The sequence below is a fragment of the Canis lupus genome, chromosome 31 (assembly GCF_011100685.1).
Source record: "Canis lupus familiaris isolate Mischka breed German Shepherd chromosome 31, alternate assembly UU_Cfam_GSD_1.0, whole genome shotgun sequence".
NCBI classification, from domain to species: domain Eukaryota; kingdom Metazoa; phylum Chordata; class Mammalia; order Carnivora; family Canidae; genus Canis; species Canis lupus.
Window position 1 is genome coordinate 7,882,938 of NC_049252.1, and position 27,735 is coordinate 7,910,672.

General features: G+C 39.8%; 1 protein-coding gene across 6 annotated transcripts in view; it reads left to right on the forward strand.

Annotated features, from left to right (window-relative positions):
• Positions 1-423: 423 nt before the first annotated feature.
• ROBO1 (roundabout guidance receptor 1) overlaps positions 424-27,735 on the forward strand; it is a 1,125,490-nt gene continuing 1,098,178 nt past the window's right edge. For 3 of the 6 annotated variants that reach the window (XM_038581198.1, XM_038581196.1, XM_038581200.1), the window contains exon 1: positions 424-648. The gene's annotated coding sequence lies outside the window, so the exon portion shown is untranslated. The remainder of the gene's footprint in view (positions 649-27,735) is intronic. The other 3 variants (XM_038581193.1, XM_038581195.1, XM_038581199.1) reach the window with 1 other exon arrangement.

Genomic DNA, 27,735 nt, shown 5'->3' on the forward strand with positions numbered 1-27,735 from the left:
TATTATTTCACATGGGTGAAGTGCAGTAGTATCTGACTACATACACATTTCCTGGATTTCTATCCAAATAACTCATGCGAGGGAGCAGAAAAGAGGCTTTTTCCGCCAAAAGTATCCGTGAATCTTCTTCAGAAAATGTTCTTTTAAGACCCTTTGTATTGCCAAAGCCACTCTGCACAGACAATTAAAAGCCAAAATGAAATGATAGATCACATGACAGGAGTTTCAATGTGAGGGTCCCCCCCCCCCCCGCCCCCCGGTTAAACATCGCAGCAGGCATCACAATACCCGAGGTAACGAATCAATTAAATCCACCTCCCCTGGGCGCCTCCGAGTTGGCGCCGAGCAGTAGGACCCAGGGGCCTCCGCAGCCACCAATAGAAGCGCACACTCGGGCCATTTGCATGCGCCGCGTCCGCTCCGCGCTGCTCTAGGAACCCGGGAGCGGGGCTCCGAGACGGCTCCGCCGAAGCGGGATCGGGTCTTCCCAGGGAGCCGACGGCGGGAAGAAACCCGACTGGCCCCCGGCCCGGATTCCCTCGCCCTCGCGTTTGAGAGTCGCGCGCGGCCTCGGCGGTGGCTCCCGGCCCGGGGGGCTCTGCGGTCCGCAAAGTCGCGGCCCGGGGCTTGGACGCCGTCTCGTGGAGGGTGAGTCCCCCGCGCGGCGGCCGAGGCAGCGCCCGCAGGCTCGGGAGCGGTCGCGGGGACGCGCTGCGCTCGCTCGGTGGCTGCCCGCGCGCCGGGTGCGCCCCGACCCCGCGGGGTGCCCGGAGATTGCCGCGACCGGTGGCGCTGGGGCCTCGCGGGGGTGGACTCCGGAGCCCTCAGGCCACGTCGAGAGTGCAGCCTGCGCCCGGGCGGGACTCCACAGGTCTCCCTGCAGGGATGCGGGTTTCTGGGTCGGCGGCTCTTCGGAATCCCTTGCGAGTTGTTCCGAGCGTCCGTTCCGGGCGGGCCGCCCGCTTCACAGAGAAGTTTCGGGGCTGGGGTCTGCGGCGCGCGGCCGGGTTGCCCGCGAGCGCGGATGCGGGGCGTCCTGGGGCCCGGGGGGCACCGCCTCCGAGGATGCTCCGGGCGCCGCCGCGGGGCAGGTGGGCAGGAGGCGCCCCGACTTTGAAAGCCTCCGTCTCAAGGGGGGCGCCAGGGGGCTTTGGAGGACGCGCCGCTAGAGGACCCCGAGGAACCCGCAGGGAGACGGGCGGCGAAGTCTCCCGAGACCCGCGTCTGCAACCTGCGGCTTCTGCCCGGACGGCAGCGCGGCCGCGGGAAGGCGGGGGCCGAGGCCACGACGGAGGGGCTGTACCTGGGGAGCGGGCAGGACGGGAGACCGGTGAATGACCGGCGGCGCCCCGTTCTCCCCGCACAAAACCACGCGCGCGGGACGTGCGGGGAAGCGCTCCAGGCTGGCGTTTAGCTGGAAAAGGTACTGGCGGGAGGTGCGGGCGCCTCTGCACCGGCGACCACTGCCCCTGCCGGGCCCTCGGCCCCCGCGCTCCTCCCGCTCGTGCGGCTCGACCCCGCAGCGCTGCGGACACCATGCGGGAGGCCCCGCGCCGCGCCGCGCCATCCCCGGGGGCCCCGCGCAGGAGACGCCCCCAGGCCCGCAGAGGTCCCGGGCGGTCCGGGTACGGGCAGGTGCGGGGGCGGGGGCGTGCGAGGCACCCCCTCCGGGTCTTCGGTCCGGAGCTGCTCCCGCCCCCGAAAAGCCCTGGGGTGCGCCCCCAACGCCCTCGAGGAGGCGCAGGAGAGGGGACGACAGCGGGGAACGTTGATGAGCCTGCAAGAGAATGGCCGCAGGTGATTCGGGGCAGTGCGGTCCTCAGCCAGGCTTTCCTTGGCGCTTTTAAGTGCGCTGCTCTGAGATGCGGCTTTGAAATGCGCGTCCGCGGCCTCTCTGCGGCTGGACGGGGCAGGCCTCCAGACCCGGGCTCGCTGGAGACCCTTCTGCATCTGCAGGCGGGAGGCTGCAGGGCCGGGGCCTTCATTTCGCGGCGTCATTTACCCCTGACCTCAGCACCTCCCACCCTTTCACGCCCTCACCAGGGAGTGCCCTGACCTTGCAAACTCCTCTGGGTCATCTGCCCCGTTTCTTTTTAAGTGATTGTGTCAGGCTGTGCCTTACAAAGGCCTGTGAAGAAATGGTTTGTGTATTTCAAGTAGTGGTGGGAGATGGTTTAATTTGGAGGTGGATCTTCAGCGCCCGGGAGCATTTGGAGGAAGGGGCAGAGATGAAGGACTCTAGAATGGCCCACACGGGGTGTTGGTTGCTTGAAGGAGAACTTTCAGAGGAAATATACGTCTTTGAGCACATGGGGGGCGGGGGGGGGGGCGGGGGTTGGTGGTGATGGAGACAATATCATTGCATTCTTTTCCCACTTAGAATTTCTCCTTCATTACGGTTGTTTGGGAACTAGGATGTAATACTAAATAGAAAATACTTTGAGAATCCATCTGTTTATGAGGAGGCCAGCTAGAAGTGTGGTAGTTAGGCTTGGGCCCAAACTTGGATGCTCCTCAGACCTATTATTTTGAGAGATTCAGTTTGCTACTCTGAATCCTGTGTCTCTTCTGTATCTTTTGAAAGCTTTCTGAAAGGCATGCAGCATGTTGATTTCATTAATGGCTTTATTAAAGGGTTAGTGGGTGTTCCATCAGTCCCTTCCTTTCCTCCCCCAAAAGGAAAACAAAACAAAACGAAACATCAGCAACAGCATCTAAGAACGCACACCAGTGGGGTGAGGACTTTGTGTGTGTGTGTCTTAGGAACCTATCTTCCTCTCACAGGAGGGGAGGGTAAAACTGAGGATGCAGGAGTAAGGAGTGAGGGCATGCACCTCATATCGTTACTATGGATTTTGGACTTCCTTTAACCCTTCTCCACCCATCTTCCTGCATGCGTCTTCCAATTTAGCCCTGTATGATCTGCAGAATTGAAGCACAATGACACAGCTGCAGATCCCTGATGAAGGCTGGCTTCAGAACACAGCTGTTAATCACATGTTGGGTGGATTTTTCCACATACTTCCTTTTACTTCCCTTTTCTTCACGTCCCCTGTCCTTGAACCAGCATAGTGTTACCATCTTCTAGGCTATATTCTGCAAGGGGTTAGTGATTTCTAGCGGCAAAGCACTGTCTGGGTATGGGAGGAGGACAGAGATTCAACAGCTGCCCTGGAGTCCCATAGGTTTAAAGCTGACTTTCTCTTACTGTGTACTGCACAGAATAAAGAAAAATATCCTGATATCTCCCCAAAGAGAATTATATTGGCCTGTATAATTGTCTTTATTTTATTGCATAGTGGAATCAATTCAGAAACAAAATAACATTGGTCAGAAATGAAAGGGAAGCTATATGCTCACTTGCAATATTTGGAAACTAATGTACTCAGCTGTGAGAACTCACCTTTTGGCATCCATCTATACTTGATATATTAGGAGCTATTTTTATTCAAGCAAGATTTACTATGTTACTTTCATTATGAGGCAGAGCAACTTAAGACACTGCAGAGGTGTGAGTTTTAAAAGAAGAAGAAGAAAAAAACCAAAACAAAACAAAACAGGGCAGCAAAGCAAGCCCTTGGCAGCTTGATGAATGAGCAGGTGCAATGCACCATTTGAAATGTAACTTGAGGTGAGCTTCCATCCAGTCCACTAGAGAATGAGTTCCTCCTTATAGTCCAGAGAACTCAACTGATTTCCTCTCTCTCTCTCTTTCTCTCTCCCCCCCGCACCTTTCTCTCTCATTCTCTCTCGCTCTCTCGCTCTCTGATCTCTGAGTTCAGAAACATAACCATAATAACATACAATAGACTAGACTTACTACCTGGTCACATAATAATTTATGTCTAAATTTGCTATTGAAGTGAGTGAGCAATATTCCTGTTAATGCGTTCATGGTAATATCTAAAACATATTAGTGTCCTATGAACTGGCCAAGTCTCCAATGCTATAGGAAATAGAGGTATTAGAAGAGTAGCTGACTTACCCTAGGCCACATAGGAGAAAACTGTAGACATAGCATTAGGCATCTTACCTGCGATAGATATTTCATTCAATTTTCACATCATTCTTTTGAGGTAAGAATCTTCTTTAGATTTCTTTAATATATGAAGAAACTGAAGCTCAGAGAGGTTAAGCAAAATATACACAGTCATTCAGCAAATAGGGGAAGATCCACAATTGGAAACAAGTTCTTGCTCATGACAGAGTACATGCTTCTCCAGTTTCCATGGGACTATATTTCCCTCTCGTATTTAGAGAAGTTTCATTATTTTTAAAAATTTTGTTTCAGCACTCATAATTTTTTGATCTCAATATCCTTTTCATGTCCAAACCATTCTTGGCACCACCCTCAGACCAGTCTTCTCTAAACAGTGACTTTGCAAGGATGTCATAGTCAGAGAAAACTTCTTTAGTAAGAAAGCCCGCCTCTCTAATCATTGCCCCAACTGTACCATCATCTCTGGAAGTTAAAGAAGAAGCATAAAAATTAGAGTCTTCATCATTTACTTCAAAATTTGCACAGATATGGCCAAGGAATCTGGAAGAGTCCATTACGTCTTTCTGAGACAGAAATTGTACACCTCCACCTTCATATTTCCACACACATGGCTTCTATGATCTGCATGTTTCCCCACTTTAACTTAGCCAAATCCTACGCATTTTTAAGGGTGGTTCATGTTTCTCCTCCACCATGTAATCTCTGAGCATTCCAACCCTCATGTTTCTCCTCTACCATGTAATCTCTATTTCCAACCCTTCTAGTTTTATACATCTCTGAAATTTCCAATAGATTACAATTTCTGCCATTTTATTTGGTCTTTATTTGGAGTTAGGAGGAGTAAGCTGACATTTCTGGAGCACTCTATATCATATCTTTTTACATAAATTACCTGTCAGATTCAGCTTTCTATTTGTTCATTATATTTCTGCATTTAGCCCTCATGCTCCTCAGTCACCCCAGATCGTGTCTAGAGTTTCACTAATGAAATCCAAATTTTGTGTCTCTAGTCCACATAGTACTCCTGATTGCTACTCCTGTATTTCCAAAAATCTACTTGATATCTCCAGCTAGAGATATATTGCAAAAATTTGTAAGGAAAATATAGTAAAGGAAATTACTCAAAGGTACATGTATCATTTTTCCTAACATACTTGACCTTCTACTTGGTTTTCTAAGTCCTAAGTAAGTCCATCATGCATCAGGACAAAATCACCTATGACATGTCCCTCTCCCTCATCCACTACACTCAAGTAACAACAACAACAAAAAAATACACACACATATATATTTACTAATGCTTTTATTTTTCTTGAACCTAGCTTCTTTTCTCCATAGACAGCCTTGCCCCCAGTTCCCACTTTTAATTCTTGGGATTAGCCTTCTAAACTAACAACTCACCTCCGTTCTTGCTCCATTTAAATCCATACATCATATCTGCAAGAGTCCTCTTTCTAGAGCACAAGTGATGAAGGTTATCTTGTTACTGAAGGTGCTCTATCATTTGGACTCAGAATTCCTCTCTTCAGTTTTTAGCTTTATCAATTACTATGAAAATCTACTTGCATTTTCTCAAATACTGAGGCTATATCATTCCTCTCTGCTTTTGTGTGTTAGAACTTTGGCTCATAATGGTTCTCACTTTTCTTGATCTTTGGATCTTTGGAAACACAAAGCAGCTGTTACCCTTCTGTGAAGACCTTCATGTTAAGCAAATAGATTTAAATATACCTCCTTTAATGCTTTCTTAATAACATCTCTGGAATTCTGTTGTATATATTTATTCATTTTTATCAAGGGACTGAATTCCTCAAAGCAGTATTTTCCAAACTTTGGCCACTGAACCAAGGAAACCTCTTAATCAAGAAAAATAACACTGAAATAACACTCCCTTGACCCCCGATCAGATTGAATACGTTAAAATATGTGCAGATAGGACTCTGGAATCCATATTCCAACAAGCATTTCAGATGTAACTAGGCACGTGGAATTTATCACAACAGTTGCTCCCCAAATCAGCTAGGTCAGTTTGGCGCTCAATTTGGCAGTTTGGGAGAAGCCATCAGTGTAGCTTTTTAGATCTCACTGAGGACTATGGGCATGTCTTCTTGGATTACTGTGCTTCAAAGAAATACTTGATCACAGAGCATAGTGTGTCAAATCATGTGATTCATTTTATTTTTATTTATTTTTTTTTTAAATTTATGATAGTCACAGAGAGAGAGAGAGAGAGGCAGAGACACAGGCAGAGGGAGAAGCAGGCTCCATGCACCTGGGAGCCCGACGTGGGATTCGATCCCGGGTCTCCAGGATCGCGCCCTGGGCCAAAGGCAGGCGCCAAACTGCTGCGCCACCCAGGGATCCCCATGTGATTCATTTTTAATGAAGCAAGAGACTCCTGCATCAGAAGGACATACTGGTTAAGAGCACAATTTCAATAATCACATAAGAAGATGGCCTGTAGAGTTGAGATGCTATAATGTAGAGTATTTGGAACTTTACTGACTCTGACTTTGTGATATTATGACATGTTTGGCAGAGATGGAGAAAATAGAGAGAAGCAAATGTCTGTAAATTACCACTTGGATTATGTAAAAACATAGTAAACAAAATTTAAACCTTTTGTGCACAGATTACATCTCCCTCCAAGAGGTAACTTAATAGTAAATTTGTTATTTTCATCCCCATGTATTAACTTTTAATACATGTACACCCTTCATGTATAGTATTGTATTAAATAACTATATTATTTAAATAAGTTGTAACATACCATGTGCATTCTCAGGAATATTGATTTTTGTGATTTAAGTCAATGCAGGAAGACTTGATTCATTCATTTTCATTGCTGTATAGTATTCCATTTTTTAAATCTACCACAATTAGGCACTTCCAATTTCTATAACAGGAAGACTTGATTCATTCATTTTCATTGCTGTATAGTATTCCATTTTTTAAATCTACCACAATTAGGCACTTCCAATTTCTATAACAGTGTAGCAATGATTTGCATGTGCATGTGCATGCATCACTGGGAATGTATACAATTCTTTTTTTCATGGATATGCCTAAGAATGAAATTGTTTGATTATCTGGAATTTACTGATTTCCTGTATTCAGGTATTGCCCAAATCCCACACAACACATGTAGCATTTATACTTACCAAGCACATTTGTGAGAACTACCATTCTGTCTACACTTGGCAAAATTTAATATTGTCAATTTTACCAATTGAATAGTTTTCATTTTTCTTTCCTGATTGTGCAGTGAACATCTTTTCATTGAGAATTCAGCTGTCTTCACTGTGAATTACTCAAAAAAGATTTTACCTTTTTTTTTTTTTTTTAACTGAAATATTTATCTTTTTCTTGTAGATTTATAGAAGTCCTTTATATATCCTACATCCAAACTCATTTTTGGTTAAACTATTTGGTTGAAAATATTTTTCCCTGGGCTGCATCTTATTTTTTCTGGGTTTTTTAGTGTGTCTTATTTTTTTAAGTATATTTTGTTTCATTAAAAGTAATAAAACTTTTACATTATGTTTTCTCTTTTTTATGTCTTGTTTTAGAAACCATTCCTTATGGTGAAGTCATAAAATATTCTCATATATTTTTAAGTTTTCAAATTTTGCTTTTTACATTCAGCTCTTTGATCTATCTAGAATTGATTTTAGTTTTCATGTGCTGAGAACTGTGGTTGTCACGTATGAATGTTCCATATGTGGTTGGATTCCTTTTTTGCCTACAAGGCTACTTGGCATCTGTCCGCATTTGAGACACGTTTTTTCTGGTCATTGTCTGCCAGGTTGGTATGTGGACCATTATCTTGAGGAAACATCACAATGTTAATGAACCAGAGTAAAATCATTAATTAAGATTTCAACCCAAATAGGTTTATATTCAGTTAGAATTAAAGACCAGTGCTTTTTATGACAAACTGTATAATCTCTTTAAATGGTTTGTGAATTGTTCATGCGTAATGAGTCCTTTAGCTATGCCTAGCATAATTTAGTTCAGTTTTAGTTCTTACAGAGAATATTAATGAATATCCCAAAGACACACTTTCCTTGTTTGTAAGACTAGCAAAGTAGATCAAAGGCAGAATCATGATTCACTCAGGAATGAAGCGTGATTGACCATTTGCCAGGTGAATTATATAACCCATAGGAGGAACGATATTTTAGCACAACAGCCAATAGCTTCTGATTGATGCATATCCCTTGAATAAGCACTTAAAATATTAAAACAATGGCAAAAAGTTTAGATAGGAAATTATTGCAGTGTGCTGTACATATTACATTTTACCTTGGAATGAGGAACTAGGGGGACTGTAAAACCACTTTACCTGCTTATATATAGTGATAGCCAGTTTCTGTAAGAATTTGCTTTTTATCCTATAATGGACAAGAAAATACCACACAACTGTGGTTGGCGCTAAGCCAAGGCTTGGATTATTTAAATATTGGGTATTAATTTAAGAGATTTTTGTATTAATTTAAGAGAGTTTAAGAATGGTCCAGTTTGGCCAATGAAAGAATCTTCTATTTATAAGCTTCTCTGAAAAAAAGGCAAAAACATTTAAAGAAAAGCCTCTGCCTACACTACAAATTACACCCAGCCCGTTAATTCCAGTTTTTCCAATTAATGTTTTGGTCATAACTTGGAGCAAGGAAAGGAACTACTTAGGAAAAGAGCAAAGTCACAGTTTACCTTTTCTTATTCATTTCTTTTGTTGCCACTTTCTGGACTCTGCCCTTCACGCTCAGATCTGGGACTATTATTCTAACTTCTTTCCATTTTTCTCACTTCCCCGCTAGGCATAGTGTCTCTTTCACTGTACCACACACTTACTGTCCCTCAACACAGCACTTGGTTTCCAGCTAATTGCCTTTGCCTTTCTACCCTCTTAAAATACCCTTCTCCTCTATTTAGTGAGGTCATATTCATCTTTCAAGATATAATTTAATGGTTACCTCCATTTTGAGGCATTTCCTAATTTTCCCCTAGGAAGCTCATCTCTCTTCTCTTTGTGTTTTAGTGGAAATTAGCACCTACCTATACTCTACTTCTTATTAAATATTTTATTTATTTATTTATTTGAGAGAGAGAGAGCACACAAGTGGAGGGGGCAGAGCAGAGGGAGAAGCAGATTCCCCTCTTGAGCAGGGAGCCCGATGTGGGGCTCCATTCTAGGACCCTGGGATCATGGCCTCAGCCAAAGGCAGACGCTTAACTGACTGAGCCACCCAGGCACACCTGTACTCCTCTTTATTACAAGTGGTACTCATGTGCCATTTTTAATGACCATACTAACTGGGATAAAGATGATGAACAGATTCTTAGTGTATTTGTCTAAACCTGCTATTAAAGTATAATTGAATATATTCCCTATGCTGTGCCTATTAATCTCGTGACTTACTCAGTTGAAATAGTCACATTGTACATAGTCAATAGCCTACATGTGGCTAATGGCTAATATAATGGATCAAGCAGATATGGAATAGTCCATCATCTCAGAAAGTTCAATTACACTGTGCTGGGAAGAATAAACTCATGGTAAAATTTGGAACAAATGAATGAATGAATGGAGATACTAATGGCCTTTGATTTTCAGTGAATAAGTGCCACTAAGTTGGATTGTCAAACATTATCATATCGGTGAGGGTAATTTCGCAACTTACAGATGTTAGCATCTCTTGGAAATAAACACATGATCTCAGCCTAACCAGGAAGGTAATAACAATATGAAACTCCAAAGAAACCAAAGGGAAGGGCACCCGGGGCTCAGTCAGAAGAAACTAAGGGAGAGTTAAAGTTAAGTCTTTGATGATCTCCTTACATACCATCTCTTTAGGATTTAGATTCCTTCACAGGTGGAAGTAAATTCACTCACTCTCAAATATCAAATAGAGATCAATTAGAATGGCTATTACAAAAAAAAAAAAAAAAAAGTAGTGGGATGCCTGGGTGGCTCAGTGGTTGAGCGTCTGCCTTCAGCTGAGAGCATGATCCTGGGGTCCCGGGATCAAGTCCTACATTGGGCTCCCTGCATGGAGGGAGCCTGCTTCTCCCTCTGCCTGTGTCTCTGCCTCTCTCTCTGTGTCTCTCATGAATAAATAAATAAAATCTTAAAAAAAAGAGTAGAAAACACCAGTTGTTGGCAAGGATGTGGAAAAATTGGAACTGTTGTGCACTGATGGTGAAAATGTAAAATGGTGCAGCCACTAAGGAAAATGGTATGGTATCGTGGTTCCTCAAAAAGTTAGGCAGAATATCATATGATATAACAATTCTGCTTCTAGGTGTATGTCCTTAAATATTGGAAGCAGAGACTGGAATAGATGTTTGCTCCCATGTTCATAGAAGCTTTATGTACAACTGCCAAAGTAGAAACGACCAAAATGTCCATCAGTGGGTAAATTGATAAATGAGATGTTCTATATACTTACAGTTAATTATTATTTCAGCCTTAAAAAGGAATGAAATTACTGATACACACTACAGCATGGATCAACCTTGAAAAAATTATCTTAAGTGACAGAAGTCAGACAAAAAAGTTAAATACCGTATGGTTCCACTTGTATGCAGTACCTACAATAGTAAGATTCATAGGGACAATAAGGAGAATGGTGATTGTCAGTTGTTAGGGCTGAGGGGAGCAGGGAAAGGGCACTATTATTTAGTGAGTATAGACTTTCACTTGTGGATGATGTAAAAGTTCTGGAAATGGGGACGCCTGGGTGACTCAGCGGTTTAGCATCTGCCTTCAGCCCAGGATGTGATCCTGGAGGCCTGGGATCAAGCCCCACCTCAGGCTCCCTGCATGAAGCTTGCTTCTCCCTCTGCCTGTGTCTCTGCCTCTCTCTCTCTCTCTCTCTCTCTCTCTCTCTCTGTGTCTCATGAATAAATAAATAAAATCTAAAAAAAAAAAAAGTTCTGGAAATGGATAGTAGTGATGGTTATACAACAATGTCAGTATACTTAATGCCACTGAATTGTATACTTTAAAAAGGTTAATACCATATGTTTTATGTTATACGTAGTTTACCACATCAAAATTATTTTGACAAATATTTATTAAGCCCATTTGTGGTTGGGCACCCTCACCCCTTAGAAAAGATTTTTCATTCCAATGTGGCTTCTCAGTGTTCTTTAAATGCTCATTTTCAACACAGCACCATAGAATAGTCTCTCTGCCTATTAATATTAAGAAAAAGGCAGTGAGCCAGAAGAGAGTTCATGGGAAATGAACATAAATGCAACGGATCTATCTGCTCTATGGGGTGTACTTTATTAAACAAGTACACTTAATGGAGAAAAAAACACCCCCCCTTAACAATGAGTACTGTGCTTCTGGGTAAGACAGCTGGTGGGGTATGCTGGCGGTTTTGGAATGAAATGACTGCGTAACTGGATGCAGTGAAGTAGTCGTGAACCCCCAGGAGGACGTTGTGTTGGGGTGATGCAAAGTGGCCAGTAAGAGAGTGCCTTAGTCACCTGCACATGCAAACTGCTAGATGAAAGAGTAATATGATCAAATGGGATTACTCTGTGACACAAATGTATGCGGGTATAGTGAATTGCAGATTATGGAGCATCTGCTCCTCTGCTGACTCCTTGGGGGGCAGGATGTGTACAAGGAAGGGGCTTTGTGGGGATGGTGAGAACACCAATTGCTCTTGGTGCTGGAAATAGAGCAACAGTCTCACTCTCTCCTTTCATGTTTTCTTTCCTTAGTGTAAGGATTCACCTCCTGCCATAATCCGCCCTCTGATTACCCTTACATTTTCTAGGTAGGTACGGTTTGACATCTTCTGATAACTCTTTTTCATGGATGATGGTCTGGCATGCTTAAAAAGCGCCCTGAAATTTGCTGCCCTTCGTACAGCACACAGAAGTAAGGCTTTTCCTGTATTGTGCAGGAGGCATGAGCTGCGAATTGTTTTTCCAGGAGGGTAAGGCCTTGGGCTGATTCTGTCATGTTCTTTTGCCCGATGCTGTTGATTACAGGTGTTTTTCTGTCAAATTAAATTCAGCTTAGTAAACTTGAGAGCATGGAAAGAAGATCCTGATTTTATTAGCTTATTAGAATGATATTCCGACTAGACAAGTTATAATCAGTTTCATTCTGAGCATTGGGGATATGAAAACTATTATTAAAGTGGCATTAGAGAATGAGAGCTTGGACAGAGGTAGGGGAAAATACCAAGGAAGGACTTGTCCTTTTTTGAGAGCTGTAGCGATAGTTAATGTATTAGTGAATATATTTATTTTGCCCTGGTTGCTGGTGCCAAAGCAGCAAAGAAATGGGGGTCATAGCTCTTCAATTTGCCTCTTCCATATCGCTTCAACTTTCCATAACTGCCTTCTTTTACTTATTTTTATAATTATTTCCACTTTAGGATAAAAGGTCTTTCAAAGTTTCAGAATCCTTTCTCCTTAAGTAACCCCCTTGTATCCTCTCCCTTCCTTTTAAAAATTAAACTTCTGGAAATAGTAGCCTTCTCTTGCCTTCCTAAGCTGTCTCTGGTTCTGCACCCCTACTCCGCAACCACCTGTAGGTCTGTGCAGCCCTAATGTGATCACTTTGAGACTTTATACATTTAGAATTTGCCAAATCAGTGGCCGAGCTTCAGACTCATCCTACTTCAGATTTTCGTGAAGTTTAACATAGATCAACTAAATTTCAGGGCACCACTCTCTTTTAGGTCTCCATACATTTGGCTCTTCTACATCTTGCTCTGTTGGTCTCTGTCTCCTCTACTAGTCTCTTAAATGCTTCCTGTTCCCCAGATTCTGCCCATAGAACTTTTTCTTGGGGTTCTGCATATTTTCCCTCCATGATTTCCTTCACTGCCCAACTTCAAACTTACATAATGGAGAATAAGATGATGGTATATGAATAATAATAACTGGTGATGATTCTTACAGATGATATTTATAGAGCATCCTGAGAAGCACCTTTCTACTTTTCTTGCACGTAATCCTACAAATCAAAGAGTAGTGGTTGCAGGCAAGGAGTCCGTGACTTTCACGTGCAGGGTTTCATGGCCAACTGGCAGAGCTTCCTTGTAAGCATGGCTCTGTTTGGTTCAAAGTCCAGGCTCTTACCATTAAAAGACCTCCTGCAATTATGTCTCTCCACGGCAGAGGTCCTCAGCTCGGCTGCACGTTAGATCCCCTGGGAAATTTTGATTTTCTTTTCGTTTTTGTTTTTGTTATGTTGTTGTTTAGTATTTTTAAATCTCCATGTCCTGTAGCCCAAATTAGTTACATCAGAATTGTTTGGGAAACAGGCTTTGATTTTCTTTTTAAAAGTGATTTAGGTGTTTCTAATGGGCAGCAGTAATGAGAACAACTGCTTTATAGTAAATATTTTGATGATATTCAAGTATATTGCTCTAGCACAGATCTCTCTTCTCAGATGTAAATTTCTACTTTCAGGGTTTACTGTATCTCTTCATCTTTCTGTCCTCACTCTTCCTCCACCACGGAAATTCTCATGTTCCAAATGAACTCCCCATCATTTATTGTTGTTGTTGTTTTTAAAGATTTTTAAAATTTATTTGGGATGGTGAGAGAGAGAGACAGAGACAGAGAGAGAGAGAGAGAGCTGGGGGAGTGAGGCAGAGGGAGAGGGAGAAGTAGACTCTGCAGAGCAAGGAGTCCAATGCAGGGCTCCATCCCAGGACCCTGGGATCATGACCTGAGCTAAAGGCAAACACTTAACTGACTGAGCCACCCAGATGACCCCAAAAAGAGCCTTATCACAGTTAAAATACCTGTCTCCCTCAGATGGTCAGCACCAGGAGGGAAGGATGGCCCTCTGTTTTTCAGTGTTTCTCCAATTGCTAAGAGAGTGCTTTGCATAGAGGAGCTATTCAAAAGACATGTGTTGAATGTATATAAGGGCTCTATGCAGAAACTCCTATCTCTGTCCTTTCACACGTTTTTCTCTGAGTGGAATCACCAGATACCCTTTCTCTCTCTCTGCCTCTCTCTCTGACCTGGTAAACCATCTTTGATGTGACATACACGTATGAAATTTTCTGGACTTCACCAGACAGAAATAATAGCTTTCTTTTGGCTTTACAATACACTGTTGCTGCAACTGTAATAGGGGTTATATCAAATAGCACTGCATCGGGGCGTCTTGGGGGCTCAGTTTGTTCAGCATCTGCCTTCAGCTCAGTTCATGATCCCAGCGTCCTGGGATTGAGCCCCACATTGGGCTCCCTGCTCAGCAGGGAGCCTGCTTCTCCCTCTCTTTGCCCGTTGCTCCTTGTGTTCTTGTGTTCTTTCTTTCTATGTCAAATAAATAAATAAAATCTTTAAAAACTAGCATTGCATCATCTTTGTTTCCTGTCTAAATTAAGAACATCAAAGAACTAGATAGAGGTATATGTTGTTTCTATTTGTTACCTCTGTACATATTATAGTGCCTTGCACCCAGTGATACTTAAATTCTTATTTTTGATGAATGGATGGCTGGTTTTATATATAGTGTATTCAAGGACTCTGGCAGTGGTTTTCCAGCTACTCTGTTTTAATGTTAGGTTGTGCAACTTTTTCTCTAGGAAAAAGAAGTGGAAAAATATACTGGTATCTAACATTATGTCACCATTTGTTAATGATCCTATGAGTAAGAAAAAATTGTTTTATTTGTATTCTGAATAATCAGACTTTTCACTGCTTTGTAAGCCTATGTTCATAATATAATAGACAAAAATTATAACATAAAGTGTGACCACTATTCTTAAATATTTTTTAAAAAAGTCTCTGACTTCCTTAGTGAGAGATAAATGATTTTTAGCCTTCATTTATACCTTTAATAGTGTGTAATAGTCCATTTACAGACCCCAGGGTCCTGTAGATTATATATTTGGCTTAATGGCCCAAACTGAGTATCTTCAGTTTTGCCATCCTACCATAGATCATATACACAGCTTTTTGCTCTTTTGCATGTAGTTTCGACTTTGTCTGCATAATAACACTTAGCTAAATTATCAAACACACATTAGGACTTTTAACTATTAAATTTTATTAATACCATTCCTTCAATTCAATGGGATTATATCGAAAAACTGAATTTTAATATTTCTAGTAGATAATACATTAATTATTCTACATTTAGATTGCAGTGTTAATGTGCAGACATCTTTGCCTTTAATAGTGAAATGTAATGGTATAATAACTTAATTTCCATTTATTTGTGTAATGGGAAGAGAATGGGAAGTGATGTAAATAACAAATAGTCTATAAAATTTATATTTATGGAGAATTAATGACCAATTCAGTTTCCCCTTGTGTACAAAGGTATAGGATACTGAATAAATTCAGGAAAAATATGAAATTATTAAACTTTAATAGCAAGAGAAAATTTTAATTCACAAAATTATAACACTAGCATACTACCTTAGGTTTAAGCATATTTTATTGACTTTTCCTTTCATACATGAAGAGTAAAACCATCCCTACACTTGTGTTCTCCACCCTCACTGTCAACATTGTTTCCTAGTGAAAAGAATAATACATTCCCAAGCTAATGCTCAACAGATTTAGACCACATACCTACATGGGAGAACTCATTAAAAAACTTATTTCTCAGGGAACTTTAGAACAGCTAAGTATATTGCAAAATGAATTGCTTAAGTCATATAATTTTTGGTGTGGCATGCAGAGTTTCATAATGCTTACATGTTAGAGTAGCCCTAACTACCACACACACACACACACACACACGAAAAAAAAAAAAAAAAAAGAGAGAGAGAGAGAGAGAGAGAAAGAAAGATAATTTAAGAAAACAGAAAAGACCTGAAAAAAATGTAGGGCTTTGCCATTTGGGACCATATCTATTATTTCCAATGAAAATTTTGGAATTACACAAATTAAATTTAAACAACATGGCTTAAACATCCATGCAGATCCATACTAATAATACAATTCCACATGTAAAGACTACAAATGTTCTATAATCATTCTCTTCCATCTGCTATAAAGATAATAGAATTGTGCTTTTTATGATATAATCGAAATTTATTTTTACAAATATTTTAAGTATATCACAAATTTTCCTTTTGTTGAACTACTGCCTCATAAGCTCTGAATCTGAATATCCAAATCAGCATTTTGTTAGTCTCTAATTCGCTATAGACAACTGATTGTTTCTTAAATTCATGTTAATGTAATGTGCGGATCTATTTGAATTTCTACCACTGTCATTTGAAATAATTTATATATAAAGGTATGTGTAAAACTCATAAAGTCGTTTTAAAATTGGAAGTATCAATATGCCTGAATCCATCAAAATCTGCAATCATATAGTTTTCATGGTTACTGAACAGCTGTCTATTTTATGACCAGAAACCCAGGTCATAAAAGGAAAGAAAAATATGAGGACAATTTTACCAACCATATTATCACTAATTTTACATATTCATATATTTACTTATATTAACAATTCTTTATAGTGATGTTATTTGATCATTTATTCTGTCCCATTCTTGTCCCATTATCTGCCATTATGGATTTCCTCTAACTGGTAGATATATTTTTCTGAAGCCCATTGCATATTTGTTCTGCACGTTTCTCAAATATTAGTCCCATCCTCCATTTAGTTATTTGATCACCCTGTTTTTCTTGGCTATCTTTTGGGTTGTGAGGTAACCATAAATAAATAGAATGTTCCATCTGTGACTGTGCAGAACACCATACTCAGAGGAACTATGATTTCTGACTAAAATCTGTGTAGGAGTCCCAGTATCCTATATAAGTCTAGATAATCAAACATATTTCCAAAATAAATGAAAATAAAGGACAGAATGCTCCAAGATTCCCACAGATTGTGTTTCTAGGTCCCAGTCTCTTCAATTAAACATTAAAAACTAGAAATATATCTGCAAGTAAAATATACTTGTGTTTTAAAAAAAGAAAATCCAGTTTGTAGAATGTGAATTCACATTCCCTGCTTGGAACTGTATGATTTAGGGGCTGGAATACACCCTTGTATAAAGAAAATAATGTTGAATAAATAACTTAGAAATTAAGTAGCAATTTGGATTTAGCTTCCTTTTTTAACAGAGTATAACTGGTGGAATGAAAATAATATTGAGGTAATACATATATTAGAAATTACATAATTTATACTAGGATTCAGTATATTTATCAACCAAGTCTATTTTATTTTATTATTTTATTTTAGTTATTTTATTTTATTTTATTTTATTTTTATTTATGATAGTCACAGAGAGAGAGAGAGAGAGAGAGAGAGAGGCAGAGACATAGGCAGAGGGAGAAGCAGGCTCCATGCACTGGGAGCCCGACTTGGGATTCGATCCCAGGTCTCCAGGATCGCGCCCTCTGCCAAAGGCAGGTGCTAAACCGCTGCGCCACCCAGGGATCCCTATCAACCAAGTCTTATGCAAATATGAGTTATCACTGAAATACATGTGTATATTTATTGAAATTATTACTTTAAGTAATACCTGTTTTTAAAAGCTGGGCTCAGGGCACCTGGGTGGCTCAGCAGTTGAGTGTCTGCTTCAGCTCAGGTTGTGATCCTGGGGTCCTGGGATCGAGTCCCACATCGGGCTCCTTGCAGGTAGCCTGCTTCTCCCTCTGCTTGTGTCTCTGCCTCTCTCTCTCTGTGTCTCTCATGAATAAATAAATAAAATCTAAAAAAAAAAAAAAAGTTGAGCAGTATTGTAGGTTCAATGATGGCTGTGAGTTGTTTTGAGGAATAAAGAATGCAAATTAAAAATGTAGTAGGTATAATATCCCAGATTATTAGAGATTGTAGAGAATCTGGAGTGTATTCCTAATCCTCTTACTTTATAGATGAGAAACCAGGGACCCAGAAGTAGAAAGTGACATCAAGAGAGGAAAATTGAGGTAGAAATTGAGATAATATAAATAAGAAATCATATTATAGATTGATGATTGAAATAATGCTTGCTTTGAAAATACTTTCTATACACGTTTTAGAAGAAGATGTTGGAAAAATTCCAAGTTAGAACATGGACTTTAAAAATTTATGTTTTAAGTACTAACATGGCAAAGTGGCAAGAAATTTATGAATAGAGTGCTTGTATCACAATTTACTTATTCGTGTCTTTCAGTAAGTCTTCTTAAATAGCAGCCTATTTCTTTGCAGAAATTAATGTAGATGTTTCTAATCTTTGATTTCCAAAATTTTGGTGTTTTTTAAGGATCAAGGAAAATATGTTAATCACATCCATGCTATACAAAAGTGTACCATTTCCTTTCTGGATGGATATATGAAAAGAATAGATTTGAAAAATTTTTCCATAAAGTTAGTCTATGGTAAATCATGAATAGGATGAATCCAACTAAATATCCCACTATCTTTAGAAGTAGAGGGAAGGGTATATAGATTGATTTAATTTTTTGCTTTCTTTTTTTAACCTTGGCTATAAAGTTCCAAATCATATTTTTGTATGCTGTTGCCACTGTATCCATAAAGTAGCACCATAGCAAAGCTGATGCAATTTGCAGTATTGTACCCTTATATGAAATACACCTATATGAAGAACATATAGTTATATGAAGAAAAACATGGATTCACAGTGAGGAGGATTTTCAAGAAGAAAAAGAAAAGAAGTCATGGATGAAGACAAAAGAATAAACTGACATGGCCTTAAGCCAATTAAGTCCTTAAGGGACTAATTTATTTCCTTATAATTGTAATGATATCCTAATTAACTAAACTTTAGTATTGTGTTCCAAAAAAGGAGAAAACACATGGCATATGTTCAATCTTTGCTATCTTTTTTGTGCAAGCATTTTTACCTGATTATTTAATCTTTTCCCAAGCTTGTAGAATTGGTATTACACCATTCATTTTGAAATATAAAGAAACAAAGGCCTAAAGACACAGTCTGTAAGAAGCACAGGTAGACTTTGTCTCTCCCTCTGGCCCCAAATTCTCTGTCATACTGCCTTGCATAGCTTCCGTTACATTAAATGTAAATGAATCTTCTTACAGCCTGCTCTGATACATTTATTTGGCAATCATCAAAAATTGTTATAAGAACGAAGAAATTACAGTAATTGACCTTTTTTTCTTTTTTAAAAAAGCAAGAACTGGATTTTATTTTTTCAGAGTTAGTTAACTGCTAATAACATACATTAGCGATTTGACAAAGTTCTTTCCCTTTTTTGGAAAACACCTTGTAAGTATTATTCTATTTAGGTGTTCTGTCTCATAGATACCAGTGTTGTGATTGAAGAATTTGTTCTCAGCTAGAATATTTCAGGGCGGAGCAGGGTCAACCAATGACGATATGGCAATAAGCCGTATCTCTGTCACTGGTTGGAATAATGGATGTAAGCTGTACTTAAAGCAAAAACACTCTGAATGCTTGCAGGGCCACCTTTTATCCTTCCAAACTATAAGGGCACTTAACTAGCACACTTCTAGCTGAAATAGAAAGTTTGAATAGGAATAATCATTGGGTACAGTTTTTATCCTGGATTATAGACATGTGGGCATTTGAGGCATTCATCTGAGAGGGATTATATATGTATAATCAAGAAGATAGATAAATAAAAAAAAAAAAAAAAAAAAAAAAAAAGAAGATAGATAAATAGATAATTGTAGTCAATAATGATATGTTTCTTTTTTCTTTTTCATCATTTCAAAAAGTTAGGAGTTTTAAAATGTAGTCATTGTGTAAATTTTTAATAAAGGGCTCCCTACTAATACTTATTTTTCTCCATATGTAGCTTTTTTTTTATAATGGAAGTAGAGAGTTTTCCTTGACAATAGGGTTTATTTCTTATCAGTCTTTGAAATAACACTTCATATAGATACCTGCTCCTACATTAGCAATTTGTATATTATATGGTTAAACAAATGCCACTCAGATGCCATTGGATGGTAGCAAAGAAATGGAGGTCTACTTCAGGAAGAGACAGTTGGTTTTGGCCAGATCTTTGCAATAAACATGAAACAAAACAGACAAAGAGACTTTAAGTACTGTGAACTACCTTCTTGGCTCTGTTTGCCCCCTCAGAGTATCATTGTCCAGCTAAAGGTACTTAGCCCTCTCTTAAGCACTAATACCCAAACCCAGTAATGTCTGAATGATTTTTCCATCACCAGTGCTTGGGGCAGAAAGCATTTCATCAAGCACATTTGCTTTTGAAGGAAACTCCTGTAAATACAACTGCTCATGTTGCAAAAATAATTAGAGAAGGTAGTAGCAAAGGAATCATAGAAATATCTTCTGAATTTAGTGGGAAGCAGTCAGTCTAGTTTGGGACAGAAGCTAAAAAAAAAATTTCTAATGAGAGACCCAGAGTTAGACTTCATAAATATAATGAAATAGCAGATCCAGATAGAGAAGTGCCAGGAGAAACACACCTCTATAGCAGTACCGAACTAAGTGTGTTTACCATTTACTGGAGTAAATGTGCCTGGCAGTTAACACCAGAACTACCAAATGGCTAACAGGTGACTGGGGGACAGGACTTAGCTGAGATGCCTTGTCTGCACCTCAAAGGATCTTTCATCTTCCAGCAGGTAGCCCAAACTCTTCACATGCTTCAAAGTGCAGCAAGACAGCAAGCCCGAGCACAAACTGTTCGAGGTTCACTTGTAACCTGATCTAATGTTTTCTTGGCCAAACCATTTCACATAGCAACCCAAATTTAAAATTTCAGGAAACAGACTCCACTTCTTACTTAGAGAATCTGCACTATCTCATTGGAAAGGTGTGGATTTAAAAGAAGGGAGTAATTTGCCACCCTTTTTATGTTCTTCTGCATAGTCCTTTTATATCTATCTAGCAATTATATAATTTGATAGGTATCAATATAGTCAATCCTGCTGTGATGTACAAAATGTTAATTGGTAGCGTGAAACATAATTTTAACTTTTGTGCATAAAAGTAAGTTCTCCATATAAGATATTCAATACTGTTTTCCAGTAAAAATTAAAAATTAAGAAAATAACAGATGAAATGCACTGACATTTACTTAATGGATTCCTACATGCAATACCACTTGTTTATAGGCGTATTTGTATATATTACTTAAAATTTGAGAATTCAGCAGGGTATACAATTCAATATATATGCTTCTTATAAATCAGAGGATGTAATAAAGAGATTACCAGGTCTGAAAGAGTGCCTTAAATGAATATAGTGGGATTTCATGAAGTGCAATTTTAAAATTGGTACAATTTACTACTTTTATGTCAAAGTTAATGATTAGAACTTTTATGCATTTTAGAGATGGTTTGTCATAAAATGGAGTAATCATATTAATGATTTGAGATTGTCAGAATGAAACAGGTCTTAGAGTTGTTGATGCTGTCATTCAAAACTGGATCATTCCCTGCCCTCCCAATGCATGAAGATAAGTTGTCTCAGAATTATGAACTTGAAATCATTAAAATCAATTGTCTATGATAATATTCATGATTTGATTATTGATATATTGCTTTAGCAGAGTATTCTAGGGAAAGTATTCACATATAGCAAGCTGTGAGCATCCTATTGGTGGAAACAGTGGACTCTAGGTGCTCCATCCACAGTGTTTTGAAGAAGGACTGGTTCTAAGAATACACTCCAGAAAGGTTTCTTGAACATCTTCCAAAAAAAAACCTCACAAAACTTTCCTCAGTTTTTTTTTTCTTTTATCACTTACGTCTCTTTATTAAAAAAAGATTTTATTTTTTTATTTTAGGGAGAGAGAGAAAAAGAGAGCACGTGAGTGGGAGGAGGGGCAGCGGGAGAGAGAGAATCCCAAGCAGACTCCCTGCTGAGCATAGAGCCTGACCTGGTGCTCAGTCTCATGACCCTGAGGTGATGACCTGAGCCGAAGTCAAGTGTCTGACACTTAACCTACTGAGCCACTCGGGGGCCCCCGAAAAAGTAAATGTGGAGAGACCTCAGTTACCAGTTGACATTCTATTTTTAATTTTTTGCAATTTAGTATTTTATCATCATTCACATATTGTATCTATTAAATGGAATATAATTTCTTTGAGGTCACTAAACTCCCTCTTAAGGAATCAACGCAAACACAGACCATATGAAAGGACAAGCTGACATGGAAGGAGTATTTCCAGAATGAGCTCCAGGGTCACCATGTTTAAAAAAAAAAAAAAAAAAAAGTTTTCTTTATTTCATGCCTCTATCTCCCCTATCAACCTTTGAATATTTTCCAGATATCCTTCTTATTAGCCCCTCTAGATTTGGGCTCACTGCAAATTGTCTGTCTAAGCATTTCTTGACTTTAAAAGTCTCTTGATCATGTCACACCTGTACCAGAGATAAAGATGAATGATTTAAAACTTCAGGAAATGATTAATAGCTTTTATCCTTTATATACAACCTTATATTTTCCTGCCTCAATTCTATAAAACTTCAGACACTAACATATCCTGTTAACAAACATAAATCCATCTGCGTGCATTTCTTTTCCTAAACTCTGGGTGATTGTTAGAAAATCAGAAACAGTTTGTATGCTACCCAGTAAGCCGCCAGATGTTTCTAGTCCTATGCACTTGCACAGACATCCTAAGTCAGCTGGGACAGAATTAATAGTTTTCTCTACCGTGTTCTAGTGGCAATCAGCACACATCATTCTGTGATACGTATGGCAATGTGCTGGCCTCATCTATCTTGGGAGTCTGTCTCTTCCAGTAGACCATGAGTAACTTGTAGGCAGGAAACTAATTCCTCAGGATGCATTCTGCCTGGGATTGTTGACAAGCAAATGAATGATATGAATGAAGATTCTAAATGAATACACAAGACAATAGCCCTACTATTTTATTACAAAAACTCTGGCAAAATCTCAGGTCACATTTCCTTTGAAAATATCTTTTCATTTTTACTCAAGACAGTGAAATACAATTAGTCAAACTCATTGTGAATGGATATCCTGCAAATCACAAACTTCTTTTTCATAACTCTGAAGAAAATGATTGCAGTTCTCACACCTATACGTTTCCCTCTGAGTGTAAATACACCTGCAGACCTTTTATTATTTTCTAACTGGAGGGCTGGTGAATAAGCTCAGCATGGCTGAGCAGAAAATGTTGGAAGATAATTGGATCTGCAGGCTCAGGTGATGGGAATGTTAAAGACTTTATGTGCAAGATTTATTTGTTTCAAGTCTACATTATATTTGAGAAAATTCAGATTTTATTTTGTCCTTTCCATTCTGGACTTTAAACCACTAGTTAATGTTTAATGCCTTTTTGGAGACTCTTCTACCTCACAATGTGTTTAAATCTCAGTAAAATGTTTCTTGTCTTCATGGGAAAATCACTTATTGTAGATACTGGGATTATAAAATAGTCTACTACTGAATTGAAAGGAGAAACCACCTCATCATTTAATTTGTGTTAAATTTACTCAATTATTCTAGAGACTCTTCTGAAAAAATAAAATTGGCCCTGTGAATCTTGAGCATTCTCCAGGATGAACAGTACCCTCTGGCTTATTTGAAGAAATAAATTACCAATCCTCAAAGGGATCCTAGGTCAGTCTTTGAAGTAGATGGTGAAGAGGCTGGTTTCTAGTGGGAGTGTGGAAGTTGGAGGGAATAAGATGTGCAGATAGGTGGCAAAAGGAAAAACTAATTCAAGTCAAACAAAGGGTGGGGGTTGTGGGGCAGAGAGAAGACTGCCTTAGGATTGAAGAAAGACTCTAGGGAGAAATAATTAAAGCAGGTGTATTCCTTACACCATTCATCATTTGGTGAGCTGGAAAGCTCTGACAGCCTTGTCATGTGTCTTTTGTGTGCTTAGCTCTGTCAGGTGATTTTATGAGTCACTTATTTTCTGACAGACCTGTTCAAAAAGCTGTACAGTATCCCACAGGTGGAATTTGTTGATAGAACAAAGAACATCTGTTATATTTTTACATTTCTAACTTTAAACAATGAATGGGGGGCGGGCAGGAATGCCTTATTTATCTATTGACTGCCTCCCTGCCTCCCCTGTTCTAGGGAAGTTCAGCTCTAGGAAATTTTTTCTCTTGCTCATTTCTGTATTTCCAGTTACTATTTTCTAGTATGTGGTAGATGCTAAGTAATATTTGTGAAATTAATTAGCACATGAATTGATTAGTCTTTGATCTCTTGCCTTGACGTAGGTAGGCTTAGATTAAGTATTAGCCATTTGACTAGTTGAGAGTTCTTACATATGCATTTAGAAAATATTGATGGTGCCATAATCTCTTTCAATTCTGGTATTGTTTACTTTCTTCTTTGAGTCCTTTGTCATACTTTTTTACTTCCCAGTTAGGACCTTTCTTTCTATAGAATGCTTTCCTTAAACTTTGGTGTGTCATATATGCTCCTAAAACTGTGTGTGCATTTACTGTCCTCTATTAGGATCATCTGTCTATATTTTGGGTGTATTCTCTTAGCAAACAGTAAGATCTGCGAAGATACCCATGTGTGTTATCTTGACCAGTGAGTTGAGTTTTCCCTAGTATTTAGTATGGTACCTGGATATAATAGCAAATTAATAAGTGTTTAATTTTTATGTATTTATTTATTTTTTGAGAGAGAGAGAGTGAGAGTGTACAAGTGGGGGAAGCAGCAGAAGGAGAGAGAGAAAGAATTTTAAGCAGGCTCCAAACTCAGCATGCAGAGCCCCTTTTGGGGGGCTCTCTGTCTCAGGACCCTGAAATCATGACCTGAGTCAAAATTAAGTCAGTCACTTAACAGAGTGAGCCAACCAGATGTCTCAAATTAATAAATGGTTTTGAATGAATGAACAGTATACACGATATTTTTAAAACTGAAATTTTTTTAGAGACTAGGAACAGAAAACTGAAATACATTCAGCCAACAATGACAACTAACTTAAGCAACTCTCCACATTACTTGTGAATGAAATCAATTAATAATTCAAGGACACTGCCACTGACTAAGTGCCTGCTGAGGCATGGAGACTGAACTATATATTTAAGGAAAACTTTGGAGCTCACTTCTAAATCATCTCGAAGTTATTAGTACATGATTATAAGTGTGTCTTTTTTAAAAATTATTTATTTGAGAGAAGGAGCTCAAAGGTGCAGTGAGCAGGAGGAGGAGCAAAGGGGGAGGGAGAGGGAGAATTTTGAGTAGACTCCATGCTGAGTGCAGAGCCCTATGTGGGGGCTTGACCTCAGGACCATGAGATCACCACCACCCAAGCCCAAACCAAGAGTTTGGCGCTTAACCGACTAAGCCACCCAGGTTGCCTCTATAAGTCTGTCTTTATAGTAGTTTCTCATAACCAGATAATGGAATGGAAACTTGGATGACTCCAAGAGCAGTAAGACCTGTTGGACAGTGAGGCATTTGACATTTTGAGGAGGTGCACCCAGGAAGCACAGAGTGAATGGCACATACTGCAAGTTAGATATTTTGTTGGTCTAAGTTATCACCATCGCTCACTTGTGTTGCTGTAAGTCATAACCTAGTAACCGGCCTTAGGGTTTCCATTTCAGCCCCTCCCTGCTATAGTCAATTTTCTTCACAGCAGCCAGAACAATTTCTTAATAATGAAATCACGATCATATCTTAATTGAAAATTCCCATGTCTCCCCTTTGCAATTAGGATGAAATGCAAACTCCTTGCCATTTTCACTGAAACCCCAAATGACATGAGCCTCTGCTAACCCTCCAGCATCATCGCCACCATGTTTTTCTCTCATTTGCTGTATGTCAGCTTCGGTAACCTGCAGTTTGCCTGGGACACACCACAGTCACTCATGCTCCAGGCTTTGTGGTTGCTCTGACCTCTACCCAGAATACTTCTCAGATTTTCACAGGAGTGATATTTTCCCCCTACTATTTAGATCACAAAGAGAGCTTTATTTGACTTTCCCTTTGTAAAGTAGCCCCCTTTTACTTAGTTCATTTTAGACACACACACACACACACACACACACACGCACACACACACACACTCCAGAATGGAAACTCTATAGAAAACGTTTTCTTTGTAACTTCTTTATTTTCTTAGCTATAATATTAAATGCTCAAGGAACACTTGTTAGATAAATAAATACCTGAATGAATCTATGGGCCTTCAATTAGGAGAAATGTACATTTTTACAAAAAGTCTCATTTAAATTCACAACCGTGACTTCCTTGAGGATCTATTCACTTTAAACTTAAGGGAAAGTAATGTGTAGGAGTTGGGTGATTTCCACAGTATAATAAAGCAGAGCAATTAATTTGAACTCAGGTCTGTCTGACTTGAACATTCTGCTCTTTCTGCTCTATCAGATGGCCTCCAGATTGTCTATTTCAGTAGGAATCAGCATGAATCGTAACAAGGAAGAGGAGAATTTGCATAAATATATTGGACATGTTAAGAGTAGGAGAGCCTGTGTTAAGTGAATGGAGGTCTCGGTTCTTGGATTCCCCATGAAAAGATGTATGTGAGGATCCATGCTCAAATAAAGATAGCCAGAAGGAAAATAGTGAGCACAAAACAGTTGATTAAAGCAAAAGTACACTCTCAAGGTGGGAGAAGGTAAGTTCCTCAAGGTGGAACCTGGTCCCAGATTGTTTGGGCACTGAATATTATTGAGCCTTTCTGGGCTTGGAGGAGTTGTGATCTACAGGGGGCTGGCCTCTAATGGAGGTGCTTCCAGTCTTTGGGGAGAACTTCTCCTGCAAATTGGGAGGGAGAGTTTTTGAAATATAAGTTTTGTACCAGAACCATCATGGCAGCCTTCTTCCATAGGGAAGGGGGCTGTACTTGCAATGCAGATGAATTATAATGAGTCCAGGGGTTACCCTGGGGCAGAAGTAGAAGAGGAGAGTGCATACTTTGCATGTATGCCTCTTGGTCTGTTACCCCTAAGGTCTTGGAACCCACAAGGTCAGAAGGTTGTACCACCAGGCTTCTATGAATCTATTTATCATTGTCCTTGCCTCTGTCATTCCCCACTGAAGGATTTGGGACTCTGCCTCAGGATATTCCTTCCATTGCTCACTTAGCTTCTACCCAACATTCCCCCCTAAAAAATTGGGACCCAAATTGTTGGGAAAAGGGGCGATGACCACTCTGGCTGTTTCAGGTTGAAGGAGGGAGTCAGAGAGTTTGGGTCCACTATTCTTGCTGAACATCAAGTGGGAGGAACTCCCAGGTGTGATGTCCATCCAGGGGTCCCATGGAGATGGAGGTGTCTTAAGTAGAGATGGTCTGGTAGCCTCAGTGTAGTACCATTTGGAGTTCTATCACTTCTAGTCTGGAGAAAACAAATTTTGTAAGTAAATTATATAAGGGTGGTCCTGCAAGAAGAAGAGCTATTGTGGAAATTAGGGGCCCCAGAAAAGGAAATAGCCACGATAGCCAGGACCAGGTATTTTCCCAATTTGACTATCCTTGGTTAGCTTGATTATGAAGCTTCCTAGCATTTTCTAGGATGGCTTTAATATGCTGTTGTACCTGGACTCTTCGATTAACCCCCAAAATAACATTCTTCTAGCGATGCACAGGTTCCCCCACTTCTGGCTGTAAGGATATCAAGGGCCCAACAGTTCTGTAAGACCAGAGCCTCCAAGGAATCAGTTTGTGCTTGGGTATCAGAGAAGGCAATTGCAACATCCTCATTTATCTTGGCCAGGTACGTAGATTATAATAACTTTGGTGAGGGGCATGGATGCCATAGTTTCCCATGGCCCCTTCTGCAACACCGATGAGAGATGAGATTCCTAGTGTGTTTAATATTTCTCCTCCCACTAGGGGACAA